This window comes from Notolepis coatsorum, assembly GCF_963971535.1.
Source record: "Notolepis coatsorum genome assembly, chromosome: 2".
Classification (NCBI taxonomy): domain Eukaryota; kingdom Metazoa; phylum Chordata; class Actinopteri; order Aulopiformes; family Paralepididae; genus Notolepis; species Notolepis coatsorum.
In genome coordinates, this window is record NC_140166.1 from 74,024,868 (window position 1) to 74,042,127 (window position 17,260).

The window sequence follows — 17,260 nt, forward strand, 5'->3', positions numbered from 1 at the left end:
AGCCAGTCTGTGGTGTTTAGCCAGTCTATAGAGCCAGTCTGTGGTGTTTAGACAGTCTATAGAGCCAGTCTGTGGTGTTTAGCCAGTCTCTAGAGCCAGTCTGTGGTGTTTAGCCAGTCTCTAGAGCCAGTCTGTGGTGTTTAGCCAGTCTGTAGAGCCAGTCTGTGGTGTTTAGCCAGTCTCTAGAGCCAGTCTGTGGAGTTTACCCAGTCTCTAGAGCCAGTCTGTGGTGTTTAGCCAGTCTCTAGAGCCAGTCTGTGGTGTTTAGCCAGTCTCTATAGCCAGTCTGTGGTGTTTAGCCAGTCTGTAGAGCCAGTCTGTGGTGTTTAGCCAGTCTCTAGAGCCAGTCTGTGGTGTTTAGCCAGTCTCTAGAGCCAGTCTGTGGAGTTTACCCAGTCTATAGAGCCAGTCTGTGGTGTTTAGACAGTCTCTAGAGCCAGTCTGTGGTGTTTAGCCAGTCTCTAGACCCAGTCTGTGGTGTTTAGCCAGTCTCTAGAGCCAGTCTGTGGTGTTTAGCCAGTCTCTAGAGCCAGTCTGTGGTTTTAGCCAGTCTATAGAGCCAGTCTGTGGTGTTTAGCCAGTCTCTAGATCCAGTCTGTGGTGTTTAGCCAGTCTGTAGAGCCAGTCTGTGGTGTTTAGCCAGTCTCTAGAGCCAGTCTGTGGTGTTTAGCCAGTCTGTAGAGCCAGTCTGTGGTGTTTAGCCAGTCTCTAGAGCCAGTCTGTGGTGTTTAGACAGTATCTAGAGCCAGTCTGTGGTGTTTAGACAGTCTGTAGAGCCAGTCTGTGGTGTTTAGACAGTCTATAGAGCCAGTCTGTGGTGTTTAGCCAGTCTCTAGAGCCAGTCTGTGGTGTTTAGCCAGTCTCTAGAGCCAGTCTGTGGTGTTTAGCCAGTCTCTAGAGCCAGTCTGTGGTGTTTAGCCAGTCTCTAGAGCCAGTCTGTGGTGTTTAGCCAGTCTATAGAGCCAGTCTGTGGTGTTTAGACAGTCTATAGAGCCAGTCTGTGGTGTTTAGCCAGTCTGTAGAGCCAGTCTGTGGTGTTTAGACAGTCTGTAGAGCCAGTCTGTGGTGTTTAGCCAGTCTGTAGAGCCAGTCTGTGGTGTTTACCCAGTCTGTAGAGCCAGTCTGTGGTGTTTACCCAATCTCTAGAGCCAGTCTGTGGTGTTTAGACAGTCTATAGAGCCAGTCTGTGGTGTTTACCCAGTCTCTAGAGCCAGTCTGTGGTGTTTAGACAGTCTATAGAGCCAGTCTGTGGTGTTTAGCCAGTCTCTAGACCCAGTCTGTGGTGTTTAGCCAGTCTCTAGACCCAGTCTGTGGTGTTTAGCCAGTCTCTAGAGCCAGTCTGTGGTGTTTAGCCAGTCTCTAGAGCCAGTCTGTGGTGTTTAGCCAGTCTCTAGAGCCAGTCTGTGGTGTTTAGACAGTCTATAGAGCCAGTATGTGGTGTTTAGCCAGTCTGTAGAGCCAGTCTGTGGTGTTTAGACAGTCTCTAGAGCCAGTCTGTGGTGTTTAGCCAGTCTCTAGACCCAGTCTGTGGTGTTTAGCCAGTCTCTAGACCCAGTCTGTGGTGTTTAGCCAGTCTCTAGAGCCAGTCTGTGGTGTTTAGCCAGTCTCTAGAGCCAGTCTGTGGTGTTTAGCCAGTCTGTAGAGCCAGTCTGTGGTGTTTAGCCAGTCTCTAGAGCCAGTCTGTGGTGTTTAGACAGTCTCTAGAGCCAGTCTGTGGTGTTTAGACAGTCTGTAGAGCCAGTCTGTGGTGTTTAGACAGTCTGTAGAGCCAGTCTGTGGTGTTTACCCGTCTCTAGAGCCAGTCTGTGGTGTTTAGCCAGTCTGTAGAGCCAGTCTGTGGTGTTTAGCCAGTCTCTAGAGCCAGTCTGTGGTGTTTAGCCAGTCTATAGAGCCAGTCTGTGGTGTTTAGCCAGTCTGTAGAGCCAGTCTGTGGTGTTTAGCCAGTCTATAGAGCCAGTCTGTGGTGTTTAGCCAGTCTCAAGATCCAGTCTGTGGTGTTTAGCCAGTCTCTAGAGCCAGTCTGTGGTGTTTAGCCAGTCTCTAGAGCCAGTCTGTGGTGTTTAGCCAGTCTCTAGAGCCAGTCTGTGGTGTTTAGACAGTCTATAGAGCCAGTCTGTGGTGTTTAGACAGTCTGTAGAGCCAGTCTGTGGTGTTCAGCCAGTCTGTAGAGCCAGTCTGTGGTGTTTACCCAGTCTGTAGAGCCAGTCTGTGGTGTTTACCCAGTCTCTAGAGCCAGTCTGTGGTGTTTAGACAGTCTATAGAGCCAGTCTGTGGTGTTTACCCAGTCTCTAGAGCCAGTCTGTGGTGTTTAGACAGTCTATAGAGCCAGTCTGTGGTGTTTAGCCAGTCTCTAGACCCAGTCTGTGGTGTTTAGCCAGTCTCTAGAGCCAGTCTGTGGTGTTTAGCCAGTCTCTAGACCCAGTCTGTGGTGTTTAGCCAGTCTATAGACCCAGTCTGTGGTGTTTAGCCAGTCTCTAGACCCAGTCTGTGGTGTTTAGCCAGTCTCTAGAGCCAGTCTGTGGTGTTTAGCCAGTCTCTAGAGCCAGTCTGTGGTGTTTAGCCAGTCTCTAGAGCCAGTCTGTGGTTTTAGCCAGTCTCTAGAGCCAGTCTGTGGTGTTTACCCAGTCTGTAGAGCCAGTCTGTGGTGTTTACCAGTCTATTGAGCGAGTCTGTGGTGTTTAGACAGTCTGTAGAGCCAGTCTGTGGTGTTTAGCCAGTCTGTAGAGCCAGTCTGTGGTGTTTAGCCAGTCTCTAGAGCCAGTCTGTGGAGTTTACCCAGTCTCTAGAGCCAGTCTGTGGTGTTTAGCCAGTCTCTAGAGCCAGTCTGTGGTGTTTAGCCAGTCTCTATAGCCAGTCTGTGGTGTTTAGCCAGTCTGTAGAGCCAGTCTGTGGTGTTTAGCCAGTCTCTAGAGCCAGTCTGTGGTGTTTAGCCAGTCTCTAGAGCCAGTCTGTGGAGTTTACCCAGTCTATAGAGCCAGTCTGTGGTGTTTAGACAGTCTCTAGAGCCAGTCTGTGGTGTTTAGCCAGTCTCTAGACCCAGTCTGTGGTGTTTAGCCAGTCTCTAGAGCCAGTCTGTGGTGTTTAGCCAGTCTGTAGAGCCAGTCTGTGGTGTTTAGCCAGTCTCTAGAGCCAGTCTGTGGTTTTAGCCAGTCTATAGAGCCAGTCTGTGGTGTTTAGCCAGTCTCTAGATCCAGTCTGTGGTGTTTAGCCAGTCTGTAGAGCCAGTCTGTGGTGTTTAGCCAGTCTCTAGAGCCAGTCTGTGGTGTTTAGCCAGTCTGTAGAGCCAGTCTGTGGTGTTTAGCCAGTCTCTAGAGCCAGTCTGTGGTGTTTAGACAGTATCTAGAGCCAGTCTGTGGTGTTTAGACAGTCTGTAGAGCCAGTCTGTTTTGTTTAGACAGTCTATAGAGCCAGTCTGTGGTGTTTAGCCAGTCTCTAGAGCCAGTCTGTGGTGTTTAGCCAGTCTCTAGAGCCAGTCTGTGGTGTTTAGCCAGTCTCTAGAGCCAGTCTGTGGTGTTTAGCCAGTCTCTAGAGCCAGTCTGTGGTGTTTAGCCAGTCTATAGAGCCAGTCTGTGGTGTTTAGACAGTCTATAGAGCCAGTCTGTGGTGTTTAGCCAGTCTGTAGAGCCAGTCTGTGGTGTTTAGACAGTCTGTAGAGCCAGTCTGTGGTGTTTAGCCAGTCTGTAGAGCCAGTCTGTGGTGTTTACCCAGTCTGTAGAGCCAGTCTGTGGTGTTTACCCAATCTCTAGAGCCAGTCTGTGGTGTTTAGACAGTCTATAGAGCCAGTCTGTGGTGTTTACCCAGTCTCTAGAGCCAGTCTGTGGTGTTTAGACAGTCTATAGAGCCAGTATGTGGTGTTTAGCCAGTCTCTAGACCCAGTCTGTGGTGTTTAGCCAGTCTCTAGACCCAGTCTGTGGTGTTTAGCCAGTCTCTAGAGCCAGTCTGTGGTGTTTAGCCAGTCTCTAGAGCCAGTCTGTGGTGTTTAGCCAGTCTCTAGAGCCAGTCTGTGGTGTTTAGACAGTCTATAGAGCCAGTATGTGGTGTTTAGCCAGTCTCTAGACCCAGTCTGTGGTGTTTAGCCAGTCTCTAGACCCAGTCTGTGGTGTTTAGCCAGTCTCTAGAGCCAGTCTGTGGTGTTTAGCCAGTCTCTAGAGCCAGTCTGTGGTGTTTAGCCAGTCTCTAGAGCCAGTCTGTGGTTTTAGCCAGTCTCTAGAGCCAGTCTGTGGTGTTTAGCCAGTCTCTAGATCCAGTCTGTGGTGTTTAGCCAGTCTCTAGAGCCAGTCTGTGGTGTTTAGCCAGTCTGTAGAGCCAGTCTGTGGTGTTTAGCCAGTCTCTAGAGCCAGTCTGTGGTGTTTAGCCAGTCTGTAGAGCCAGTCTGTGGTGTTTAGCCAGTCTCTAGAGCCAGTCTGTGATGTTTAGACAGTCTCTAGAGCCAGTCTGTGGTGTTTAGCCAGTCTGTAGAGCCAGTCTGTGGTGTTTAGCCAGTCTCTAGAGCCAGTCTGTGGTGTTTAGCCAGTCTATAGAGCCAGTCTGTGGTGTTTAGCCAGTCTGTAGAGCCAGTCTGTGGTGTTTAGCCAGTCTATAGAGCCAGTCTGTGGTGTTTAGCCAGTCTCTAGATCCAGTCTGTGGTGTTTAGCCAGTCTCTAGAGCCAGTCTGTGGTGTTTAGCCAGTCTCTAGAGCCAGTCTGTGGTGTTTAGCCAGTCTCTAGAGCCAGTCTGTGGTGTTTAGACAGTCTATAGAGCCAGTCTGTGGTGTTTAGACAGTCTGTAGAGCCAGTCTGTGGTGTTCAGCCAGTCTGTAGAGCCAGTCTGTGGTGTTTACCCAGTCTGTAGAGCTAGTCTGTGGTGTTTACCCAGTCTCTAGAGCCAGTCTGTGGTGTTTAGACAGTCTATAGAGCCAGTCTGTGGTGTTTACCCAGTCTCTAGAGCCAGTCTGTGGTGTTTAGACAGTCTATAGAGCCAGTCTGTGGTGTTTAGCCAGTCTCTAGACCCAGTCTGTGGTGTTTAGCCAGTCTCTAGAGCCAGTCTGTGGTGTTTAGCCAGTCTCTAGACCCAGTCTGTGGTGTTTAGCCAGTCTCTAGAGCCAGTCTGTGGTGTTTAGACAGTCTATAGAGCCAGTCTGTGGTGTTTAGCCAGTCTGTAGAGCCAGTCTGTGGTGTTTAGCCAGTCTCTAGAGCCAGTCTGTGGTGTTTAGCCAGTCTGTAGAGCCAGTCTGTGGTGTTTAGACAGTCTATAGACCCAGTCTGTGGTGTTTAGCCAGTCTCTAGACCCAGTCTGTGGTGTTTAGCCAGTCTCTAGAGCCAGTCTGTGGTGTTTAGCCAGTCTCTAGAGCCAGTCTGTGGTGTTTAGCCAGTCTCTAGAGCCAGTCTGTGGTTTTAGCCAGTCTCTAGAGCCAGTCTGTGGTGTTTACCCAGTCTGTAGAGCCAGTCTGTGGTGTTTACCAGTCTATTGAGCGAGTCTGTGGTGTTTAGACAGTCTGTAGAGCCAGTCTGTGGTGTTTAGCCAGTCTGTAGAGCCAGTCTGTGGTGTTTACCCAGTCTCTAGAGCCAGTCTGTGGTGTTTAGCCAGTCTCTAGAGCCAGTCTGTGGTGTTTTGCCAGTCTGTAGAGCCAGTCTGTGGTGTTTACCCAGTCTGTAGAGCCAGTCTGTGGTGTTTACCCAGTCTCTAGAGCCAGTCTGTGGTTTTAGCCAGTCTCTAGAGCCAGTCTGTGGTGTTTACCCAGTCTGTAGAGCCAGTCTGTGGTGTTTACCAGTCTATAGAGCGAGTCTGTGGTGTTTAGACAGTCTGTAGAGCCAGTCTGTGGTGTTTAGCCAGTCTGTAGAGCCAGTCTGTGGTGTTTAGCCAGTCTCTAGAGCCAGTCTGTGGTGTTTAGCCAGTCTGTAGAGCCAGTCTGTGGTGTTTACCCAGTCTATAGAGCCAGTCTGTGGTGTTTAGCCAGTCTGTAGAGCCAGTCTGTGGTGTTTAGCCAGTCTCTAGAGCCAGTCTGTGGTGTTTAGCCAGTCTCTAGAGCCAGTCTGTGGTGTTTAGCCAGTCTGTAGAGCCAGTCTGTGGTGTTTAGCCAGTCTCTAGAGCCAGTCTGTGGTGTTTAGCCAGTCTCTAGAGCCAGTCTGTGGTGTTTAGCCAGTCTCTAGAGCCAGTCTGTGGTGTTTAGCCAGTCTCTAGAGCCAGTCTGTGGTGTTTAGCCAGTCTCTAGAGCCAGTCTGTGGTGTTTAGCCGGGCTATAGAGCCAGTCTGTGGTGTTTACCAGTCTCTAGAGCCAGTCTGTGGTGTTTAGCCAGTCTGTAGAGCCAGTCTGTGGTGTTGTTTTTACCCAGTCTGAAGAGCCGTCTGTGGTGTTTAGCCAGTCTCTATAGCCAGTCTGTGGTGTTTAGCCAGTCTCTATAGCCAGTCTGTGGTGTTTAGCCAGTCTGTAGAGCCAGTCTGTGGTGTTTAGCCAGTCTCTAGAGCCAGTCTGTGGTGTTTAGCCAGTCTCTAGATCCAGTCTGTGGTGTTTAGACAGTCTCTAGATCCAGTCTGTGGTGTTTAGCCAGTCTGTAGAGCCAGTCTGTGGTGTTTAGCCAGTCTGTAGAGCCAGTCTGTGGTGTTTAGCCAGTCTCTAGAGCCAGTCTGTGGTGTTTAGCCAGTCTGTAGAGCCAGTCTGTGGTGTTTACCCAGTCTATAGAGCCAGTCTGTGGTGTTTAGCCAGTCTGTAGAGCCAGTCTGTGGTGTTTAGCCAGTCTCTAGAGCCAGTCTGTGGTGTTTAGCCAGTCTCTAGAGCCAGTCTGTGGTGTTTAGCCAGTCTGTAGAGCCAGTCTGTGGTGTTTAGCCAGTCTCTAGAGCCAGTCTGTGGTGTTTAGCCAGTCTCTAGAGCCAGTCTGTGGTGTTTAGCCAGTCTCTAGAGCCAGTCTGTGGTGTTTAGCCAGTCTCTGGAGCCAGTCTGTGGTGTTTAGCCAGTCTCTAGAGCCAGTCTGTGGTGTTTAGCCGGGCTATAGAGCCAGTCTGTGGTGTTTACCAGTCTCTAGAGCCAGTCTGTGGTGTTTAGCCAGTCTGTAGAGCCAGTCTGTGGTGTTGTTTTTACCCAGTCTGAAGAGCCGTCTGTGGTGTTTAGCCAGTCTCTATAGCCAGTCTGTGGTGTTTAGCCAGTCTCTATAGCCAGTCTGTGGTGTTTAGCCAGTCTGTAGAGCCAGTCTGTGGTGTTTAGCCAGTCTCTAGAGCCAGTCTGTGGTGTTTAGCCAGTCTCTAGATCCAGTCTGTGGTGTTTAGACAGTCTCTAGAGCCAGTCTGTGGTGTTTAGCCAGTCTCTAGATCCAGTCTGTGGTGTTTAGCCAGTCTCTAGAGCCAGTCTGTGGTGTTTAGCCAGTCTCTAGAGCCAGTCTATGGTGTTTAGCCAGTCTCTAGAGCCAGTCTGTGGTGTTTAGCCAGTCTCTAGAGCCAGTCTGTGGTGTTGTTTTTACCCAGTCTGAAGAGCCAGTCTCCCTTGGTGACAATACAGCTGATGCCTCCGGGGTAGACGTTCCTCATGAACTCCCAGAGCAGGGGGCTGAAGGGAGGCTTGGCTACCACCAGCTGCTCCACGCTGGAGATGCAAATACAGATGGGCTTCTCCGCCGGTCGGTCCTGGGAGTGGTCACAGACAGCAGGTTCAGGGGTTAGAGGTCAAACACGACAAGGGCCTGAACTTAGGAATGAATCACAGATGCTAATGGTAGACTTAAAAGTACACACCAACATTTTGGGAAATTAGCTTACCGTTTTCTCCAGAGAGACAAGAAGATAGACACGAGTTTCCTCTCTGTGCGTTCAGTAGAAAGCTATCTGGCTGCATGTTAGCCTAGCTTAGCACAATGAATGGAAGCGGACATGGCCGGTTAGCCTAGGCATTGTCCAACTAACACCTCTCCCGAAGGCTAACCGGCCATGTCCGCTTCCATTCATTGTGCTAAGCTAGGCTAATAGTGGGATTGATAGACGAATCTACGCATTTCTGCCACTTCATTACGACACCACTTGGCAGCTAATCATGCTCACTTTGATGCTGTAGATCTGCTCTATGGCCTGGGGGTTCTTGCAGGAGGCGGCCAGGGCGTACACTGTATCGGTGGGGATGCCGCAGACGCCGCCTTCCTCCAGCAGGCTGGCGATCTTCAGAAGACCACTCGTCAGTCGGGAGTCAGCCACAGGACAGGGTGGCTCGACAGCTATCTCCTGTCTCTTCTCACCCTGAGACAGACCCCAGATGGAGGGAGGATTTAATTAAGTTAATAGAATAGAATAGAATAGAATAGAACATGGATCGTTTAAGTGGTCACCTTTAACAAGGGTGGGCCCATAGGCAGCAGTCTCAGCGAGAAGATGCAGTTCGTCAACGAAGCCAGGGTTCCATATATGCAGATTATTGAGAACACAGCCAGCATGGCAACTGTACGGAAAATGTTGAAACAACGTCGTTAAACACGAAGGCCAGTTTCACAGGCATAGGCTGATCCTAAAGGCCAAGATTCAAGACTGAAAAGTTCCTTTCAATGGAGATCTTTATTCAGGGTGTATATTTTAGGTATTTTTTGTTTGTTTTCTGAATTATATTTTAGTCTTACTCTATGGCTTTCAGCAATCAGTAGCCATTGTGACATAATTTTATTACAACTCCAATCTCACATGAGAGATTGTACACCTGGAAAGGTAAAGCATAACTTCACCTAAATGTTGCCCCGAACTTGTGCATTGACCAGTGGTTACCATCAACATTGGGGTATTTTTTGTATTTCTTTTTTTTTATATTATAATTTGTTTTATATACTGTATATATAATATTAAATTATATTAAATATACATGTCTTGTGAGGTCCCGGGGCTTAAGCCTATGCACTAAGGCACCCCTGGTGACCATGATGACGTGTGGTATTGCTGGTAAAATAAGAGTCTGGCTCCTTACTCTCTAGTTGGTATGGTAGACGCTGCAGTGTGGAGAGCAGAAAGCAGACCAGTACCACCTCCATGACTGTCGTCAGAAACAGCAAAACCAGGTTCCTGTATGCAGCTGTCACAAACCATGGAGAGCACCGTTAATTCAGAATCACGTCGATCTATTTTGTTCTTCTATGAAATAAACTCTAGAGACCAGTTGAGGCTTACCAATCAGCATGAGGAAAGCATTAATGACCAGGAAAGCAATGGCTCCAACTGTAAAGGCATGGGCTGCCCCTGTAGAAAGCTGGAGCAGGTTACCTGGAATGAATAGAGTGCTTTGTTACAGTATAATATTACTACACAGTAAATCACAATCTAATCAATAATTGAACCCTTGCACCGAAGAACTGGATACTGTAACTCTGTTTTGAAATGTGTTGGAGTGATATAGATAGCCAAAGAGCAAAACCTCCTATCTGAAAATGTAATTTTTTTTAGAAAGTGTTGTTTTCTTGCAGAATGCACATTTTTAAGGATACCCAATACAATACACTGTTTTTAGACTATATTACTATTATGTTAACAATACCAACCAGGTATTAGTGCCTCGCTAAAGTGCTGGTAGGAGGTTCCCGCCCAATTTTTTATGCAGACAGGAGGTTTTGTTCTTCGGCCATCGATATATCACAAGAAGGTATTCAACCTCTACTGTCATTAATGAATGCAACACTTTGAAAAAAGAAAATCGTTCCTATGAAAACATAAAACTGAGTTATACTGTATGGTTCTTTGTACTCAATTATAAAGGCAAATACATTTTAACTGACATACCTGCAAACCTAAACCAGGCCCAGGTTGCCCACACTGCTACGTAGAAGGACGGGATGACGGACCCAAATCGCCTGCCTCCTCTGACTTGCAGGCGGCTCACGTAGGCCTGGATGACGGCTCCGGAGATGAGAACCCACGGGACGGTTAAATGGAGGAAAGGTGCGTTCCCACTGGACACGCTGGCGTGGAGGGCTGAGAGAGCCGCCACGCCATTGCAGAGATAGAACAGGGCGTCTGGCGTCTGATCGTTATGGGACGGTGTCCTCCGGTCCCTCAATCTGCAGCAGCCCAGTGCCTTCTTCAGTCGGTCCGTAGAGACGGGCTGCGGGCCAGTGGGGATCAGGGACTTCTCCGCAATGCTATTGATGAGACGGGAGAAGGTCCCGTAGAGGGACGCCGCCGTGAACAGGGAAGACGCCACGCCGAAGAAGATGTAGTAGCCCCGCAGAGGGATCTGAGGGACGGTCGAGACGGTGAGCAGGAGGAACAGCGCATTGTGGATCACCTCCATCACGTCCGTGTTCAGGCTGACCACGCAGAGCACCAAGGCTGCCGCGATAAAGAACCAGTCGCCGACCATCGCTTCCCTGCCAGAGGCCCTTTCGCTGTCCACCACAATCAGAGCAGATGCTACAAACTCGTCCCAAGCTTTGATCAGCCAATATGTAACATGAAGCCCAAACTTAGTGGTGTGGTAGCAATCGTTGCGCAGGCAGGCATAGTAGCTTGAGAGGAGCTGAGCAACTGAGATGATGGAGACCCATGCGACACTCAGGCCGAAGGACTTGAAGTACCCAAAGCTGTAGAAAGCGAAGATGAAAGACGAGACAGTGTCACAGAAGAAACCCAGGGCCATTGGCTCAGCGTATTTTGTGTCCTTTTTCTTCTCTTGTCCAATACACTGGGCGCTTCCTGAGTTGGCGGTTCCCAGCAGGAGGACATTGAAGAGGGGGGTCCCAAAGCCCTTGAGGACTAGACGTTGAGCCAGGCCTTTGACAAGCAGTGCAGCCGAGCCATAGATGGCGAACATCAGGATGAGGAGCTCCAGGACCCCAGAGACCACGAGAGCCCACGAGTCGGCCACCAAACCCACAGCTTCGAATATCAGGGTAGCCGTGATGGCCCCAAACACAAAGGGCATAATGTAGTTGACAGTCGCTGAGCAGAAGGCAAGGAGAAACGAGAGGAGGATATAGGGTACTAAGCCAGAGACGGCTGACTCGTTTAGAGACAGGTGTGAAAGCCAAGCGGGGACCCCTGAAGTGAGATTCGTGGAAGAGAGGTTGGCCATCAGGGACATATTGTTCCCCATTTCGTAGGACGAGAGCGTTTCGTTCGTGGGACTTTCACTTACGGCGCCGTAGTAGATCCGGGTGGCACCGTAACTGCCCCAGAGAGCAGCATAGCCAATGAAGGCAGTGCCACTCAGGTGGTCATATTTTCGAAAGGAGAGCAGGCCAGCCACCAGTTGGCATACTCCACCAATTAGGATGAGGTGAACACCTGTTGAAGAGAGAGAGAGAGAGAGAGAGAGAGAGAGAGAGAGAGAGAGAGAGAGAGAGAGAGAGAGAGAGAGAGAGAGAGAGAGAATATATAAGTTATTATCGTGCTAAATTGGACTTTTGTAAAAAATTGTCATAGTAATATACTGTAGCTTATAGCTGTTTGATGAACATTATTACTCAGCTGAAAGAGTTGTACTCTTCCTGCTAACTTGTCAAACAGAACTTGTAAGTCGCTTTGGATAAAAGCATCAGCTAAGGGGTTCCCAAACTTTTCAGGCCAGGGCCCAGAAAATAAGGCGTCAGAGAGCCGCGGCCCAATGGACATCGTCAGGCCTTTTTTTTTTTTTTTTTTGCCAGGTGACCGATTTTTTAAGCCAAATATCACTTCAATCCTATTAAGTTAGTTCAAGTTAGTTATTCATTTATATGTGCTATTTATGAGAGGGCTAACTTGTTGCAAAATAATAATGATAATAATAATAGCCTCATTAAAATACTATTGTTGCTTCGGTTGTTTTCAGCGTTTTATGTGCATAATCTGTTATTTAGTTTGAAATGTTCGTTGAAATAAGTAGATTTTTCGTTTTTGTTTATTTATTAAGTTAATATAAAACCATATAGTCACATTTTAGAATACAACTAGAAACACTGTCCTGGCCTGCTTCTAAGTTCAGTGGCCTGACAAAAAAAAATAAAAAAAATAAAAATAAAAAAAAAATAAAATAAAAAAAATATTTTTTTTTATTTTTTTTTTATTTTTTTTTAATCATCTCGCGGCCCACCCGTGGCTGCTCGCGGCCCACCTTTGGGTCGCGACCCCGACTTTGGGAACCACTGCTAAGTGACTCAATGTAAAATGTAAATAGCTAATATAGGTGAAGTCATACCTGCAAGAATGTTCTCCACCCCTACTGGCAAGATGCCAGTGCGTGCTATGTTGAAGTTCTGTAGAAGAACGAGGAACGCACTGATCCCATTAGCCAACATGCCCAGCACTCCTGGTTCACCATAGAAACTGGCTGGAAAACCATCTGATGTTGCCATTATGTCTTTAAGTTTTACTTTTGATGCAGCTGCAAAATAGATGCAATAAGATAATGTAAGAGATGGGGGGGTTAAGAAAGAATGAAATGTTTACATAGTCTGTCTTTTTAATGACTCCATGACCAAATGCAAAACACATGACCTAAGCGCCCTGTATACACAAATAAATTAAAAACAATCTATACAGGGAACAAGGTCAGAGTGAATGGAGAATTAACACTGATAGTATCTTAACAGAACATGTAATAATAATAATAAACTTTATTTGTATACCACCTTTCATACAGAAACTGCAGCTCAAAGTGCTTCAAAACAGAATGTATGCAAATCAGGGGCGGAGCTAGGGGGTGGCTACCTGGGCTCAAGCCCCGGATGTATTCTGAAAAGCCCCGAATCTATTTAAAAAAAAAAAAAAAAAATTTTTTTTTTTTTTTTTTTTTTTTACAATTCATCATTGTTACATGAAAATATGTTTGCACCAGATTTAGCAGAAGCTAATTTCCATCTGTGGTCTATCCAGCTGCTAACTGTATTTGAGTGAGTTAAGTCTTGGTGTTATGGTAGACTCAGACCTAAGCTTTAAATCACAATCAACAAGTTGACAAAAACTTAATTCTTCCACCTTAGAAACATAGCTAAAGTACGGCCATTTATAAATCAAAAGGACGCTGAAAACCAGATCCATGCCTTTATCTCAAGCCAACTCGACTACTGTAATGCACTCCTTACCGGCCTCCCGAAAAAATACGATGATAACTATTTTATTGCAATGCACTATTGCATTATTTTATTCTATTTGACTAACTATTTTATTGCACTGCACTATTTTACTTTGTATCAGTGAATCATAGACGCCTGGCCATAAGAGCATTCGGAGCATCTCTGCTCTCCCACTATTGAACTTGGGGGAGCAAAGGTATGATCTTGCTCCACCACTTTTTGATTATATGAAAAATATGATATATCCCCCCCCAATATATAAATCTAACCATAACTACGTTATGGTTAACTGAGTTTTATAGTGAAAAACGCAGCTTTATTGGTCAAGATTGAAGGCTCTATATTGCAGGAAATTGCACGTACAGGTTCATTAAATTCAAAAAAAATCTGTCGTGGAGGGGGTTGTGCCGGACCCCCTCCAAACCATCCCTTGCCTGCCCAAAAACTAAAAAAAAAAAAAAAAAAAAAGTAAAAAAAAAAAAAAGTAAAAAAAAAAAAAAAAAAAAGGGGGGGGCCATCTGGGCTAAGCCCCGGATCTCCTACAATCCTAAATCCGCCCCTGATGCAAATATGTAAATAAAACAACAATGACCTTTTATTTTTTTCTTCTTTTTTTTATGATCAGGAACCCCACCCCCCCTTCCCCCACACACACACTTTTATTTACACCATAATTACAGATAATAATTTCTGTTCATCTGGAAATAAAAAGGATAAATTATTATTCTCTCTCCTTCTTTTTCTCTCTCTTTCCTTTACACCCTGAACACTCCAGTCCAGCTCCTACACCTGCCCGGGCCACAGGCCTCTTGGTTGAGGCCCCCGTGGAGTGAACAGGAGGCAGGGACGAGGTGTTACATTTCACTGCTCTAACGGACGGGGAAGTAGTGTCGACTCCTGTTCAAGCCTCCCCGCCAGGGACAAGTAATTCACCCGGACTAACGAGAAGAAAGCTGAACGAGAAGCACGGTGTGGACTGAGGTAATGTCTATGGATCCGTCTCTAACTCAAACTTAATGGATGAATGCATTAGGAGGTTGTAGGTCAGGACTCAGGAGCTCATTGTTTCTGACTGCCGTTTCTGCTCAACGGAGCTCTGAATCAGACTCTAGATCAGTGAGTAGAATCTGTGCTGTGTACAGTGTGTGTACACACTCTGCTGGTCATAACACTACTACACTACTATCACCAACATCTAAGAAGGGAGATCCCCCCTTGAATGGCCCTTCTAAGGTTTCTCTCCTCCACACTGCCTGTGGAGCTTTTTTCCCCTATTGTTAGGTTTTAGTGAGTTTTTCCTTACCTTCGCGTGGGGTATGTCTGGGAGTGCTTGCATTCTTTCATTTATTTGCATCCATCTAAAAATGTTTGCACCTTATGGTGTTCTTGTTCTGTTCTTGACTTATTGTTATGTTTTCTTCTTGACTTGTTTAAAGAAGATCTGTACGGCCCATGGGGACATTAACGTGTGTTGTTGGGCCCTATAAATAAATTTGATTTGATTTGATTTGATAACAAACTTAGTGCTGACTGAAGGATAGTTAGCTACTGTATATATGTTTTGTTTGCTTTTTTTCTTTTAGAATACTGTTTTGGAATCTACATTTTTGTATTTCTTTGTAAAGCTAATTTTGAAAACTACAAGGGTGAATAATACTGTTTTGCTTGCTTTTCTTTCTTTAGAATACTGTTTTGGAGTCTAAATTTTTTTTGGGAAGAATATAGGACAGGCACATATAAGCACTATGCTTCAGTCTGTACCTTTTCAGTCACTGTAAAAATCAAATATTGATAAATGATTGTGTATATTGTATTGTGTGAGATGATGACTGAAAAAATAAACTACAACTACTACTACTATATCTGCTTGCTCTCCTCACAGTTAGCTGCTGTCATAGGTATAGAATATTCTATTTCTACGGGTTATGGATAGAGCTGTCATCAAATGCCAAGAGTGCCTTGGGTTTCATCTGTTTCATAGCAACCGTTGTCATTTACACCAGTGGTTCTCAACTGGTCTAGCCTCGGGACCCAACATTTTCCTTAGTCATTAAGTCGCGACCCAAATTTTTTAACTACTATGATTTATTTAAATTTTCTTTTTTGCAGTAATACGCAATCTTTCATGCACTGTTAAAAACATGAAATAAACACAAAAACTATGGCTAAAAACCCAATGAAATAAAATAATAATAAATAATATATGCTTCTTAGCAGATTTCTTAGCTTAACATAACAGACCTAAATTTGGGGGAACTTATGGGATAACTGGGGTTGCAACAAAAGTGCAACTAGGGCTAAAAACCCAATGAAATAAAATAATAATAATAATAATAATAATAATAATAATAATAATAATAATAATAATAATAATAATAATAATAATAATAATAATAATAATAATAATAATAATAATAATAATAATAATAATAATAATAATAATAATAATAATAATAATAATAATAATAATAATAATAATAATAAAAATAAATAATAATAATAATAATAATAATAATAATAATAATAATAATAATAATAATAATAATAATAATAATAATAATAATAATAATAATAATAATAATAATAAATAATTATGCTTCTTAGCAGACTTCTTAGCTTAACATAACAGACCTAAGTTTGGGGGAACTAATGGGATAACTGGGGTTGCAACAAAAGTGCAACTAGGGCTAAAAACCCAATGAAATACAATTATAATAAATAATATGCTTCTTAGGGATTTCTTAGCTTAACATAACAGACCTAAGTTTGGGGGAACTAATGGGATAACTGGGGTTGCAACAAAAGTGCAACTAGGGCTAAAAACACAATGAAATAAAATAATAATAATAATAATAAATAATATATGCTTCTTAGCAGACTTCTTAGCTTAACATCCCAGGGAACTAATGGGATAACTGCAGATGTTGTTTGCTCCTGACAAGAGTCTCAAAGTCTGGGGTGATGGTAGACAAAGCAACTCTGAGGTCATGCTCAATGTCCAATCTGTTCCTCTGCTTTGTCTTCAGCTGGACCAGAGCTGAGAAGCCACTTTCACAAAGATAGGTAGGGCAAAAAAAAGATTATAAAATAAATATATATATATATATCTTTATTTATTTTTTTACACACACATCCGCGACCCACTCAAAATGGCCCCGCGACCCACTTTTGGGTCGCGACCCACCAGTTGAGAAACACTGATTTACACCATCTTTGATAGCTTTTTTTATTAGATAAACAGCTAAATAAAACTGAACATATCTTTCCTGGATGCTTGCTGATGCAGGGCAAACCAACAATGTAAACCCAAAAAAAACAATTTCCCAGGATACTTGGATTGACACTATTTTGTATGTCATGTAGTGTCAATTTAAGTATCTGGTGTGCACTGGAATATTAGTATATATATATTAGTGCTGTCAATGGATTAAAAAAAAATAACTAATTAATCTCACAATTTTCTGTAATTAATCTAGATTAATCTAGATAAAAAATCGCATTGTTCTACGTAAAACCGAAGCTTGTAACAGATATTTACTTGAGTAAAATCATGGAATTAATGTAAAATCAACACAAAGAAAGTATATTTAGATTCAAAGACTATTTTAATAGCTTTCTTTGAATACAGTTTCTCTCCTGTGAAATACAAATGTTCAACAAAACCATCAACATTGACTCAGCTAGACCGCTTTCTTATATTATATTTAGTGCTGTCAGGCGATTAAAAAAATGTATCTAATTAATTACAGGAGTTGTAATTAATTAATCTAATTAATCACATTTTAATCGCATAACCATTTTATGCCTGACATTCTATATTCTATAATCATATTTCAAATTGCATGTGTCCGGATGGCAGAATTCAGTACTGTATCTATACAAAACCTTCTGTTTAATCATCTTCCATCTATTAATTTGCTTAGATTTTTCAGGTCTGGTCAATTTGAGCATAGTGTTATTCACAGTCAAAGATACAAAATGTTTTATTGATATTCTCATTTGGTTCATTACAATTTACTCAAGCCTAGTAACAGACACAGTATTTCTGACACTGGGAATACATTCCCTGAGATCCATAGATGTCCCTAGAATCAGATACCAAGAACATGCAAATGGCCATATAAAAAAATTTCTGTAAATGTGTATTCTACGTTCTTATGGAATGAATGAGATAAAAAAAAAAATTATTAAAAAATTAAAAAATTTAATGAATTTTGAGTTAATTTTCATAATGCGATAATTTGCTGTGTAATTAATTAATAATTTGCTGTGTAATT

The 17,260-nt window shown here is 44.2% G+C and overlaps 1 protein-coding gene across 1 annotated transcript in view; it reads left to right on the forward strand.

Annotated features, from left to right (window-relative positions):
* LOC311248938 (cis-aconitate decarboxylase-like) overlaps window positions 1-17,260 on the forward strand; it is a 45,060-nt gene that overhangs the window by 9,750 nt on the left and 18,050 nt on the right. The window contains exon 2 of the mRNA XM_084338182.1: window positions 13,759-13,964. The gene's annotated coding sequence lies outside the window, so the exon portion shown is untranslated. The remainder of the gene's footprint in view (window positions 1-13,758; window positions 13,965-17,260) is intronic.